The sequence below is a fragment of the Physeter macrocephalus genome, chromosome 18 (genome assembly GCF_002837175.3).
Source record: "Physeter macrocephalus isolate SW-GA chromosome 18, ASM283717v5, whole genome shotgun sequence".
Lineage (NCBI taxonomy): Eukaryota > Metazoa > Chordata > Mammalia > Artiodactyla > Physeteridae > Physeter > Physeter macrocephalus.
Window position 1 is genome coordinate 91,151,432 of NC_041231.1, and position 12,545 is coordinate 91,163,976.

At 37.9% G+C, this 12,545-nt stretch overlaps 1 long non-coding RNA gene across 1 annotated transcript in view; it reads right to left on the reverse strand.

The window, feature by feature from the left end:
• Nucleotides 1-301: 301 nt before the first annotated feature.
• The window catches only part of LOC129391353 (uncharacterized), a 46,383-nt gene continuing 34,139 nt past the window's right edge, over nt 302-12,545 (reverse strand). The window contains exon 3 of the long non-coding RNA XR_008615767.1: nt 302-386. This is a non-coding gene — a long non-coding RNA (uncharacterized lncRNA). The remainder of the gene's footprint in view (nt 387-12,545) is intronic.

Here is a 12,545-nt window from a genome sequence, read left to right on the forward strand (position 1 = left end):
CATGAATAAATGAAGAGATGCACCACAGTCATAGATGACAATTATCCCAAGACTGGATTCAATATAATTTCAAACAAAATTAATCTGACTTTTTTTTTTTTTTGGTAGAAATTGACAACACATTTCTAAAATTTGGAAATACAAAGGACCTAGATAATTAAAAGTTGTAGAATCTGCCTTAACTAATTTCAAGATCTACTATAAGGCTACAGTAATCAAAGATGTGGATTACTGGCAAAGAGACAGAGATCCATGGAACGGAACAGTGTCCAGAGATAAATGCACACATACATGTTTAGTTGATCTTTGACATCTGTGTCAAGGCAACGCAATGGTGAGAAGAAAGTTTTCTCTTCAAATGATGCTGGTTCAACTTGAAATCAAAACTGAAAAAAAAGTACAATGATTCTTACCTCACACTCAACACAAAAACTGACTCAAATCATAGACCTAAATGCACAATCTAAAACCACAAAAAGAAAACATAGGAGAAAATATTTGTATCTTAAGGTAGGCAGTTTTTGTAGATAGAACACATGAAAAAAATACAAAACATTAAAGCTAAAACTGATAAATCAGACTTCATCAAAATGTAAGACTTTTGTTCTTGGAAAGACACCACTAAAAATGAAAATGCAAGCCATATTCAGGAACAAAATTTGCTCAAGAAAATATCAGATGAAGGACTTGGGTTCAAAATATATTATAGAAAAAAACTCTTGTAAATTTAGTAAGAACCCATTAAAGAAAGACAGAAGTGTTAGACATTTCACAAAAGATAAGCAAATGGCCAAAAGTACATGAAAAGCATCATTAGTCCTCAGAGAAAAGCAAACTAAACACAAAATGAGGTGACGCTATTCATCCATTAGATTGGCTAAAACTAAAAGACTGGCCATACCAAGCACTGACAAGGATTTTGAGCAACCTGAACTCTCATTCACTGATGATGGGAACTGAAAATGGTATTACCACTTTGGAAGCTCCATAAAATGTGTATATGGCATATGCATGCCATATGACCTAGCCCTTCCAGTTATAGGCATTTACCCATGAAAAAGGAAAACAGTTTTGCTTTCATTTTCTGACAGCTTCATTTGTAACAGACATTAACTGGAAATAACCCAAATGTCCAGCAGATGAATGAATAAGCAAATTATGGCATATCCATCCACATAATGGAATGCAACTAGGCAAAAGGAAAAAAAAAAAAAGCAAACAATTTTTAGGCACACAATTCTTTTTACATTCAGTTCTAGAAGATGGGGAAAAAAAGCAAGTCAATGGTTACCTGGGGATGAGGTTAGAAGCAAAGAGGGAGGGACTGCAAAGGAGTTCTGAGTGAAGTTTGGGGGACGACAGACAAGTTCTTTATCTTGACTGTGGTGATGGTTTCACCAGTGTATAAAGATGTTAAATTTGATCAAATTGTAATTAAATATGTGCAGTTATTGTACTTCAGTAACACCTCATAAAGATGTAAAAAAAATACATAATACTCTTGCATAAAGTCTACAAAACACAAACCCAACCCCAAATTAGAAAGCTTGCCAATACATATTTGCTTTCAAGAAATTTCTTTTAGCCTGTTTTACCTCAAAATGGTTTTTGGCTTTTTAAGGATAGACACAATATATTTGAAAACATGCCATTATATTTAGTTACAGTGTTGCAAAAGTCCTATTATTTCAAAATGCAATACTGTACAGTGTTGCTTTATATACTTTTTATCAACCACATCCCAGTGGAATACCTACAACTCAAATAGTGAATCTTGAAATTTATTACATATATTGAATACTACACTTAAGAATAATCTATAAAAAGGTATTAACAAAGATGATGAATTTTACCAAAGGGACCACTTCCCTACAGATAAACTGTTATCTACACATGGCTTTATAGTTATAGATTTAACATAAAATATCAGTATACGTATTAAAATCCAGAAGACTTATATTCTCTAAGTAAAAATATACATGTAATACTTATGTGTATCTTAAGAAACATCACCACCCACACCACCACTTTGCATTCCTATGGTACATTTATCTTGGAGTGCTTTCATAGCTATTGCAGGGAGGTAATTGTGATGGGGCAATTACACCAACCTGTACATCAGGAAAAGACTGTTTTAGGGCCTGGCTTTGCCTCTGTCAAAGCTCTATTACCTTGAACAAATCACTAGGCTCCAATTTTCCCACCAAGGAAATGAGGAGGTTGGGCTCGAGTATCTTTCAACTCTTTCCACTTTGAAATGTGCTTTATTTTTATCCTCACGCCAACAGGGAGAGCAAGATCAAAGGATGGCCCCGAGAAAGGTTAGGGGAGTTATACAGAGTCACAGGACCCGTTAAGGTCAGGCCTGGGATTAGAGTCCCGGTCTCTGCGCACCCAGCGCGGCATCCTTTCCAGTCCTCAGGCTGCTCAGTAAGCCTGCCTGCAGCCGTCTGCTGAACAGGAGACATGCTTACCACCTGCCAGACTGCAGAATTTCTGCTTGAACTAGGAACAAAATACACATGGGCTTGGTTTTTTAATTCTACAATACTTGGAATTTTATTCCTGTATCTGAAATTCCCAGTACATGAACTTAGGAGAAAAAAATAATTCTTTGAGAAAACAGACTTATTTTGTAACTGATTAAATCTCAGTATTTACCTTCATATGGATATTTAGTAAAGGTGGGCTCAATAACCTGACTACCCCTAGCATTTTTTCTCTCAAGAAAACGGTTTGAAAAAAGGTCAGTTGACTCAGACTGGAGAGTAGCCACAGGGGTTCAAAGAAAAGCAGGTTTCATGCCTACTTCCCATTTTAACCGACGGGCTCTGGGTGTCTGGATTTGGAAAGCAGTGCAGCAACACAGGAAGAGCACGGGTTGGAGGATTAGAGCCCTCTGCAATTAATACTAGCTCTGTTGTTTAACAACTTTGGATTTTGAGGAGTTAGCTTTCAGTGCCTTCACCTGTAAAACAAGATCTTTTCTATCTTTGGAAGCTAGAAGAGAAAAATTGCCTTCTCCCCCAATACTCTATTATGAAAACTTTCATATGTACAGAAAGTTCAGAAAATTACACAGTCAAAACCCATTTTCACTCCACCTAAATTCTAGGGCTAGATTGCCATTCCTCTATCTTTTAATCAATCTTTTTTTTTAAATCCACTTCAAAGTTAGTTGCAAATGTCAATACACTTTACCCCTAAACACTTCAGCATACATAAGATAGGCTTCAAAATCTTTGTTTTATAACATACAGTGATACACATAAATTTAAAATATATAACATTCAATAAGCTTTGACAAATGCATAGACCTGTATAACACAAACCTCCATCAAGGCAAAGAACACCGCCATCAGCCCCCAAATTTCCCTCATGCCTCTTCCTGATCAATCCTTGCCCCTATCCCTCCTGTTCTGATTATTTTCATCATAAATTAGTTTTGCCTATTTAAGGACTTTATATAAATGGAACCACACAGTAGGCACCCTCTTGTGTAAGGTTTTTCACACGGAATAAAGGTTTTCAGAATCCATCTATGCTGCTGAATGAATCAGTAGTTTGTTCTTTTTTAAGGCCAGTAAGTATTCCACTTATGAAACTCACAATTTATCTACTCCCCTCTTTTCTTATTCAAGTACAGTTGATTTACAAAGTTGAGTTCGTTTCAGGTGTACAGCAAAGGGATTCAGCTATACATTATATATATGTATCGTTTTCAGATTCTTTTCTATTATAGTTTATTATAAGATATTGACTAGAGTTCACCATGCTCTACAGTAGGACCTTGCTGTTTATTTTATATATAATAGTTCCTATCTGTTCATCCCAAACTCCCACTTTATCCCTCCCCCACCCCCCTTCCCCTTTGGTAACCATGTAGTATTTTCTTCCCTTAAACTTCCCAAATAAGCAAAAAGGAGCTAGCTAGCTACCCAGTGTTTCTTTTAGCAACTAAATTTTATCCATTCAGTTTTCTCATTCATCTCATAAAAGTGAATTAAGAAGGGTGAAAGTTTCTCAGCACACAGGGCTACGGAAAAAATTAGGTTGAACAGGATTCATTTTTGACAGTATATCCAGCTGTTTACAGCCTTTCATTTTTTCCATGAACTTACTGGTATTGCTATATGTAAGCTTTCTAACACTTACAGCTAGGGAATACTTCACAGAAGAAAAATGCTTTCCTTGGAGTTTACAAATGTCATTTGGTCTAATTTTTCAGCAAGGGTTTGTCTAGTTAGATTATGAGATTTTTCCTGGAGAGCAACAGCAAGAGAATGTCTCCCATGCTGTCAGAAAAGGAGAGTTACATGCTCGTTCCTTGGAAGAAACATATAATGTAATGGGCAAAATGTCAAGTGGGTGGGGATCCATTAGCCCATATAAACCTCCAGAGAGATCTCTAAGAAAAAGGAATTCTGAATAAGACACTGCACTAGCACATTTGGTTTCAAAGTATCATCCAAGTAGGCAGATGGGGGGCTTGGTTTTACAACAGAGGTAGGACCTACACTAAAGGTTCCTACCCAGTCAGCAAGTGATTGTGAGGGTCTGAGGACTGACCAAAGTCAGGAATTATTTAGGGAAAATTGACTTTCAAACACTGGAAAGACAAAAATGAGCCCAGAGGGTCAAGGCAGGATCAATACTGGGACTGCAAAGCTGTAAGGTAGGAGCTGGTTCAGAGAGCACACACAGGAACAAAGAAAGAACATCCTGGATGATTTCTGCAAGGCTTCCTGCCTGCATTTCTCATCTATCAGATGGGTGTGTCTATGGGAAGTATAAGAATAGCTTAAAAAGCTAAAAGCAAGACTTAGGTCAAGATGCAAATTTTACCTGGGAACTCTACACTAGACCAACTCTCTTGCCAAATAACATTCTATTCCTTTATTAATTTGTTTAGCGCATATTTCTTGACCAGCTCAAAGTCTTCTTTCCTCTAGATGACCTCTACTTTAGATAAGTCTGAAATTTGCAAAAATCTGTATTTACAAATTACTAAGCTAAGTACGTCATTTTCACGAGGCTTCGCTGGAGGACTGCATTATATTTCAAACTCACAGAGTTTAATAAGAGTTGATTTGTAAAATATCTGCATGATCCATGCATCATGCACGTGGAAACTTACTCACTGCGGTGATTAAGAACAGGAACTAGGAAGTCAGGCTGCATGGGCTCAAATCCCGGCTTCACCAGTTATATAAGCTGTGTGACCTTGAGCAAGTTATGAAACCTTTTTGGAAGCAGTTATCCTCCACTCTACAGTGGGAAAAAGAGCAACACCTACCTCACATGGTTGTTTTCAGAATGAGCTTGACAGAAAAAAGTGTGCTGGGCCGGCGGGAGGAGGTGCTATCTAAGAGTCAGTTATTGCTACTATTACACGATGAGAATATAAATACTGGTTGTTTTTTTTCCTTTTCACTGGATTAAAAAATGTTCCGTTTCAAGAAATTCCAAAAAAACAGGTGGTCCCATCCATCTCAGTATCTGCCAAACTCCTTCCTTAAAGAAACTGAAATTACCTGGCTCAAGGTCAAATGTAATGTCTAAGACTATATCTGCAAATCCACAAACACTTGGAAAAGGAACGGCCCTTTTATAACTCACAGTTCCTATTTCAATTGCCTGGTTGTGCCTGAAAATAATGGACTGAGCAAGATCTAACTGCTTATGCGTACACCTCAAAGATACCCAGGCCTTACCCCGTGCAGAATCAGATGTGGTTCCACAGAAACTCGAATAATTTCCCTAGCCTTCACCATCACCTCCATCAGATTCCACGGCCACTTCTCTCTGTGAGGATCCCTGTGCACAGCGCAGGGCACTTCCACGATGGCTCGGGAGCCCTAAGGTGATAAAGCCCAAACTGCGGCCTCTGGCAAAGGGGAAGGATGCTGCTTCTTCTGGTGCCCGTGGCCACAGGAGGAGCCTGTCTTGGTGCTGCAAGTTTCTCACTGTCTCAGAAGTTTCAGTCAAACAGCCCTGTAGGTTTTGATTTATAGGCTTTCTGTTTTACCTCCTTCACTCTCTTGTTCTATTTTGGCACAGCACTCATCATTAACTGACTCACTGTATATTTCACTTCGATGTTTACTGTTTCCCCTCCAGCTAGAAAGCAGCTCCACGAGGTCACGTATTTGTGTTTTCTTACTGCTATATCCTCAGCATCTAGAATGGTGCCTGGGCCATAGATACATAAAGGAGGGACTGGAGAGCTCACATTATTACTGTAAGTGCATATGAGACAATGAAGTGTGAGCTAGATGCATACCCTGCCCGAAACAGTAAGAAATATAATCAAATAATCTAAAGATACATGCATAGACATAAAGGAAGAGACAAGTGGAAATAATTGTATGCCCTTCCTTCCATCCTTTCCTATCCTTATGCATCCACCCATCAATTTAACCACCCACCTACCCTGGCACAGAAACATAATCCTAGGGGAAGCACGATGGTCTGAGGAAAGTAGCTCCAGCTACGATTAATGTCAAAATGCTTTTTGCAAATGTGTTGTACAATACAGGAACAAACAATTGTCCGTGCTGGGATACTGGAGGGAGGAAGGTGTTTCAGAATTTATGGTGGCCTAGACCAACGGTTTTCAAACTTTATTCAGAACGTTCTTTTCTAAAAGGAATTTTCACAGAACTCCAATCTATATAAAAGACCAGGTTGAAATCTTCTCTTTCTGAGAAGATGTCACCTTCTTCCTGAGAAGATGTTACCTTCCCATTCTCTTACCTCTACCCTCCACATTAACAGAGACATCTTTGTACTTGAGATTATTTAAAACACAATTTGAAAGTGGCCTACTTCTAGAAATGGGACCTCAGAGTTTTCATCAATTTTATAATTTCCAAAAAATTATAAAAAGTTAGAAAAGTCAGGAAAGTAAGAATCGTGAATCTGGCTTGGTAAAATTAAAAGGCTTTGTCCCATCGCAGACATCACAGGTGATGTGACAGACTCACACGCTAATAAACAGACATCCATCCTCAGCTGCACTCCTAGCCTTGCCTTAGCCATTTGTCTTTTTGTTTTTTAATTAAATGGCAGCCAAGGTAAATGAAAATGTAGACACCAGCAGCAGTGACCTGATAAAGATCCAGATACCAGTGCTGCTGACAGAGCAGACAGAGAGCCAGGCACGAAATGAGCTCTCCATTCAGTTCTCACTGCATGGAATGCCCCCAGAACAACCCTTAGACCAGCTTCCTTCCCCTTCTTCACTCCCCGTTGCTAATATTTAGACATATGCTTCTGGGAGAACGGAGAGGTCCACTTTTCTGTTGAATCGTTTAGTTCCTTATCATCATTTAAGCCTGCTTGAAAAGCAAAGTGATAAATCACTGTCCTTTATTACCATCAATCAGGAAAAAAAGCAGTCATGTAATTTATCAACATCATCCTGCAAATACTGTGACACAAAGTGACATGGAGTACAGGAACATGTTTACAGAAAGTTTGAAGCGTCCTATTGATTGCTTTAATCAAAGAAATTCAAAGATATATCGATAGAGATTATCCACATTTGTACTGTACCTGAATAATTCTTTCTTTAAAAACTCAAACTGAATTAAGCTTATCTCCATGATTCTTATTGTCTGTATCACATGTTCTTCTGCCAGATAATGCTCTAAGAACCAACAGCATTATATCCAAGACTATACACCTTCATCTTGGGCTTTCACCATCACCACAGTGTTTAAATGTTCATTACCTATAAGCTGAAGGTAATTTTACTGGATTAAATAGAGAAAGCTTTTAATCAATTAACTGTGAAACTTGGTACGGTAACAAGTATTAGAGCATAATAAACTATCAATACTCAACATCAGAGTAGTTACCCTACGTCTGTAGCTGCAGCCTAGTTTCTCATCCTAAAAACCCTATTCAAATAGCTTTCCTCCAAATATCACATGCATTTATAGTTTCAGAATTAGTTTACCCAAGAACTAAAACTTTTCATTGATGGGAAACTGACATACTGCCTAATTCCAAATGGTGCAATATTTCTTCTTGAGTTTTCTTGAGCCAAAATATACTGACAGCCAAATTTCAAAACTTAAGAACAATTTTAGGGACCGACACTTAGATATAGTAAGTAGGGACAATTACCGTTCTCTCAGAATGAAACTGTTAGACTCTATGTATTTTTGTAGAATGCTTTCAGAACAGAAGTAACACCGTGATGAGCTGATTCACTTAAGTCCCTCCCTGATGCCAGGTTAAGAATCCAAGCCCTCAAACATGGTTCTTCCATTCCACATCAAGATAGCCTTTAAATCAGTCATGAAAATTCATGTTCAGGAAAAAGTTCAAGAGTAAAAACAAATGTCCACTGCTTTCTAAATCAAGTCCTAACAAAACAGAAGCCATATTTACATTTCCTACTATCTAAGAACAGGTAGCCTTACTGTTATTAACTGACATTGCCCCTAACCAATAGTATATGTAATATACATCTAACCACTTCTTCAGGAAATAACCCTATGTCATCACAGTACTGAGCATATGATGTATACAAAATATTCAGACACAAGTTGGACTCAGTATATGCTTATATTAATAGTGTAGGTGAGTAAGACTAAAGAAGTAGAAGACAGAGAGAGAAGATGAGGTGGAGGGGAAGAGAAAAAGAAACTATCTTTTGCATATAGGAATACTATGATATATACATGTCAATGAATGATAAAAAGTAGCATAACAGGGCTTCCCTGGTGGCGCAGTGGTTGGGAGTCCGCCTGCAGATGCAGGGGACACGGGTTCGTGCCCTGGTCCGGGAAGATCCCACATGCCGCGGAGCGGCTGGGCCCGTGAGCCATGGCCGCTGAGCCTGCGCGTCCGGAGCCTGTGCTCCGCAACGGGAGAGGCCACAACAGTGAGACGCCCGCATACCACAAAAAAAAAAAAAAAAAAAAAAAAAAAAAAGTAGCATAACAGCAATCAAATAATTCAGCTAAATAAGAAAATGCCACATTTCATGAATAAGTTACTCAGTTTTTAAAAAATTACAACACACTTTGTTAAATTTTGGTAAATTTGATCTGGTGATAGATGATGGATGGCCCTATAAAAAGAATATGAACATACATATCAAAAGCAATAGTAGTCTCCATCCAACAATTTGACTGTCTCTCTCAATGAATAAAAAATCCAATATACAGAAAAAGGTTTTGTGTACAAAAGTTTCATCTTAGTGGAAAGAACAAACTTTTCTGGTTTAAAACTCTATACTGCATAAGTCAGTATTTTTTTATTCTTAAGATGCTTCAGCTTTTTTCTTTCAACTGGGCCATAAATTCCTTGAGGGCAGCAACTGTGTTTTGTTTTGTTTTTTATCACTCACTCTGTATATTGCTGTTGTTCGGTATGCATTACTAATGTCAAAGTCAACTCAGATGGCCAATGAGCAACTGGTGATATTTTTTTCCTGAGTGGTCAGATTATGAAACTGAAGGGTAATTCTAGATGTCTCTTCAAATACCCATAGGGGATTTTGAATTTATAATGCATATTTTTATAATAGATGAATTCCTGGCAGAATGCTAGTGCTTTACACCACTATTTGATTGAATTTCAAAACAGATGCCACAAAAATAAAAACAAGAAGTTAAAAATTTGATGAGCTCTTAGAAATTAAATTTGATGGCTAAAAACCACTAAGGAAAGGGTTAACAGATAAGAGTCAAAATCTCCCACAACATTAAGGACAAAGACAGAAAGATGGAAAATGTGAAGGAAAGATAAAATGTAGAGGGATGTAAGGGAACCCAACATCTGACTGACAAAAATTGTTAAGAAAAAGCAGAGAAAGCCTAAGGAAAACACGTCAAAATAATAAGAGAAAATGGCCCAGGGCCAACGGGAGATGTAGTTTCCAGATTACTCCAAGTACCACTCAGAATTTAAAAGACCTGAACATCATTACAAAATCTGAAAATCAAGCTTAAAAGAGATGCCAAAAGTTTAATGAGAGAAAACAACATTGAATCTAGAAAGAAAATCCAATTTTTTTTTAAAGGCTTCTATTTCTTCTCCCAGAAAATATAGAGATCAAACACTTCAGGGTTAACAAGTTGTATACGAAGGTTAGAGGCCACATTTGAAGCAAACAATGTTGTATGGTTTCAACGAATTGATACAACTAAATAAGGATCTTCCTTTGACCCCTCTCAGAGAGGCACAGGGATCATGAAACTGGAAAAAAATGCAATCAGAGCATCTTACTTGGTCCTGTAGCGGACATTATTTGCATACGTAGATATAAACACTGATGATTCGTTTTCAGGGGTTATTTTTTAGTATCAGTCCAAATATGTAACATGAGAGACTTCGTAAAAGTTACAGAATAGGATTGTTAACTTTAGCAACGTGAAAATAAATGTACAGTTTATACGTGTTGGAAAGTAGAAGGGTAGAGCTAGGGTAAAGGATAAGGTGCCCATATCTTCATCTCACGAAAAAGATTTTTAAATATGCTACTGTAAAGTTATCCAAGTAAACCAGAAGTAGAGGGTTGTTTTTTTTTTTTAAGTGATACACACATATAAAACATCGTATTGAGGAAAATTACAGGACACGGAGGAGACGTGTTAAATGACAGTGGTGTTGGGACTGTGCTTGCTTTTCTTTCTGTTTTACATTTGATTCAAATCACTACATTCGCAACAGACAATTAAAAATAAGGCAAAAAGAAAAAACGAACTGTATGTTAGTCTAGTTTCTAGAAGGCATTTTTAGAAACACATGAAATACCACTTGAGGACACACTATGCAGGAGACAAACTGTGGCATTTAATTTACAAGCCAGATAATACCATTTTCATCCTGATAGTATATCCCACAAGTGATTTCTGAGGATCATGAAGGCCCAATTTGACACGAGCTCATCCTGAGTGCCTCTGTACTCAAAATGTACTTTCTCATTTCAAGTTAATAGGATACTAATGCAATGACCCTGCCAGAGGGTCCTCTTCAAAATGCTGCCTTTGGTGGAAACAGAACAGTTTTCACTTAGTACTGTCTGGTCAGCTGAGAGAGGTGGTGACCCACCCATTTCCTTTCAAATTCATTTGTTCTTCCATGTAGTCTTCTTCTACTTCCATCTACCTGTACATTTGTAGGACTCTTCTTCCAAAGACTCAGGCCACTTTACACATATCATTTCGATTGCCCTTGTGTGAAGAAATCATTTTGCAACTCCATGAAGACTGGAAAGGTGAGCACCATTAATCTAACTTTTAAATGGATAAACAGTAACAGAAGTTAAATAGTGACACAAGCACAAGGAAGCAGGACCAAAATCCGATCTCCTAATTTCTAGATAGCTTCTTTTGAGCCGCAACAAAGTCATCTCCTGGCATGTTAATGATATTAGCGTACAATTTCACAAATTCAGCCCAGAACAGTTTACACAACCAAGAGTACATGCTTATAGTGGACTTCTAGTCTTTAGCTACCTTAATTCAATCTATTTGAAAAATTGAAGCACTTCAGATCTAAATTTAAATATAAATGTGAACATATACATATATATATATATGTATATATATATATCTTCCTTCTAGGTTTCTCTCAAAATAACACTGGGTGTTTTTTCATTAACATTTGATGTGAAGTAGCTTTTGCATTAAGACTGAAAACAAAATTAAGAGAAAAAAGGGAGGCAGGCTTAGAGTAATCATCATACTCTAAAAACTCTTTCTCAAAAGGTTTTCTATAGACTCCCTGGGTATACGGTGAACTCATTGACACATGAGGAAAAGTAAACTTACACACGATCAGGAAAAGAGGAAATTTTTAGTAACGAAAGCACAAGTAACTGAAAATAACTCTCTACTCAAGTTTCAGGCTTTACTGAGTATTTGCCGTTCTAAAGACTCTGATGGTTACCAAAAAAACATCAGGGGAAAACAACAAAACCCAAATGGAGGATGGGTTTTTCCTTTAGGGGAAAAGCTGATTGTAAACAGAACTGTATGGTTGGGAAGAACAACGGGGAGCTGAGAAAGTGCCTGTAAAGAGGCTTTCTGACTAATGAAGCCTGAAGTCATCTTGAGTGGTCGCACTGGCTGCCTCTGCCCCTCCAGGAGTCAAGAGCTCCCTGGAGTGTATATAAGTCCTTGCCACTCTCTCACTTCGTCCCAGCTTCCCATTCCCCCTCCCCATGTCCTCATATATACACTACCAAATACCAAATAGACAGCTAGTGGGAAGCAGCCACAGAGCACAGGGAGATCAGCTCGGTGCTTTGTGACCACCTAGAGGGGTGGGATAGGGAGGCTGGGAGACGCAAGAAGGAGGGGATGTGGGGATAGATGTATATGTATAGCTGATTCACTTTGTTATACAGCAGAAACTAACACCATTGTAAAGCAAATTTACTCCCAAAAAGATGTTAAAAAAAAAAAAAAAAAAAAGGAGCTCCATGTAGGAGTGGGTCCTCCCGCTAGAAAAGCCAACCTGCCCAGTATAAAGTACAGCCTGGGAACTATCCCCATGAGAAGTGGGCTTGGCTTACACTTCCT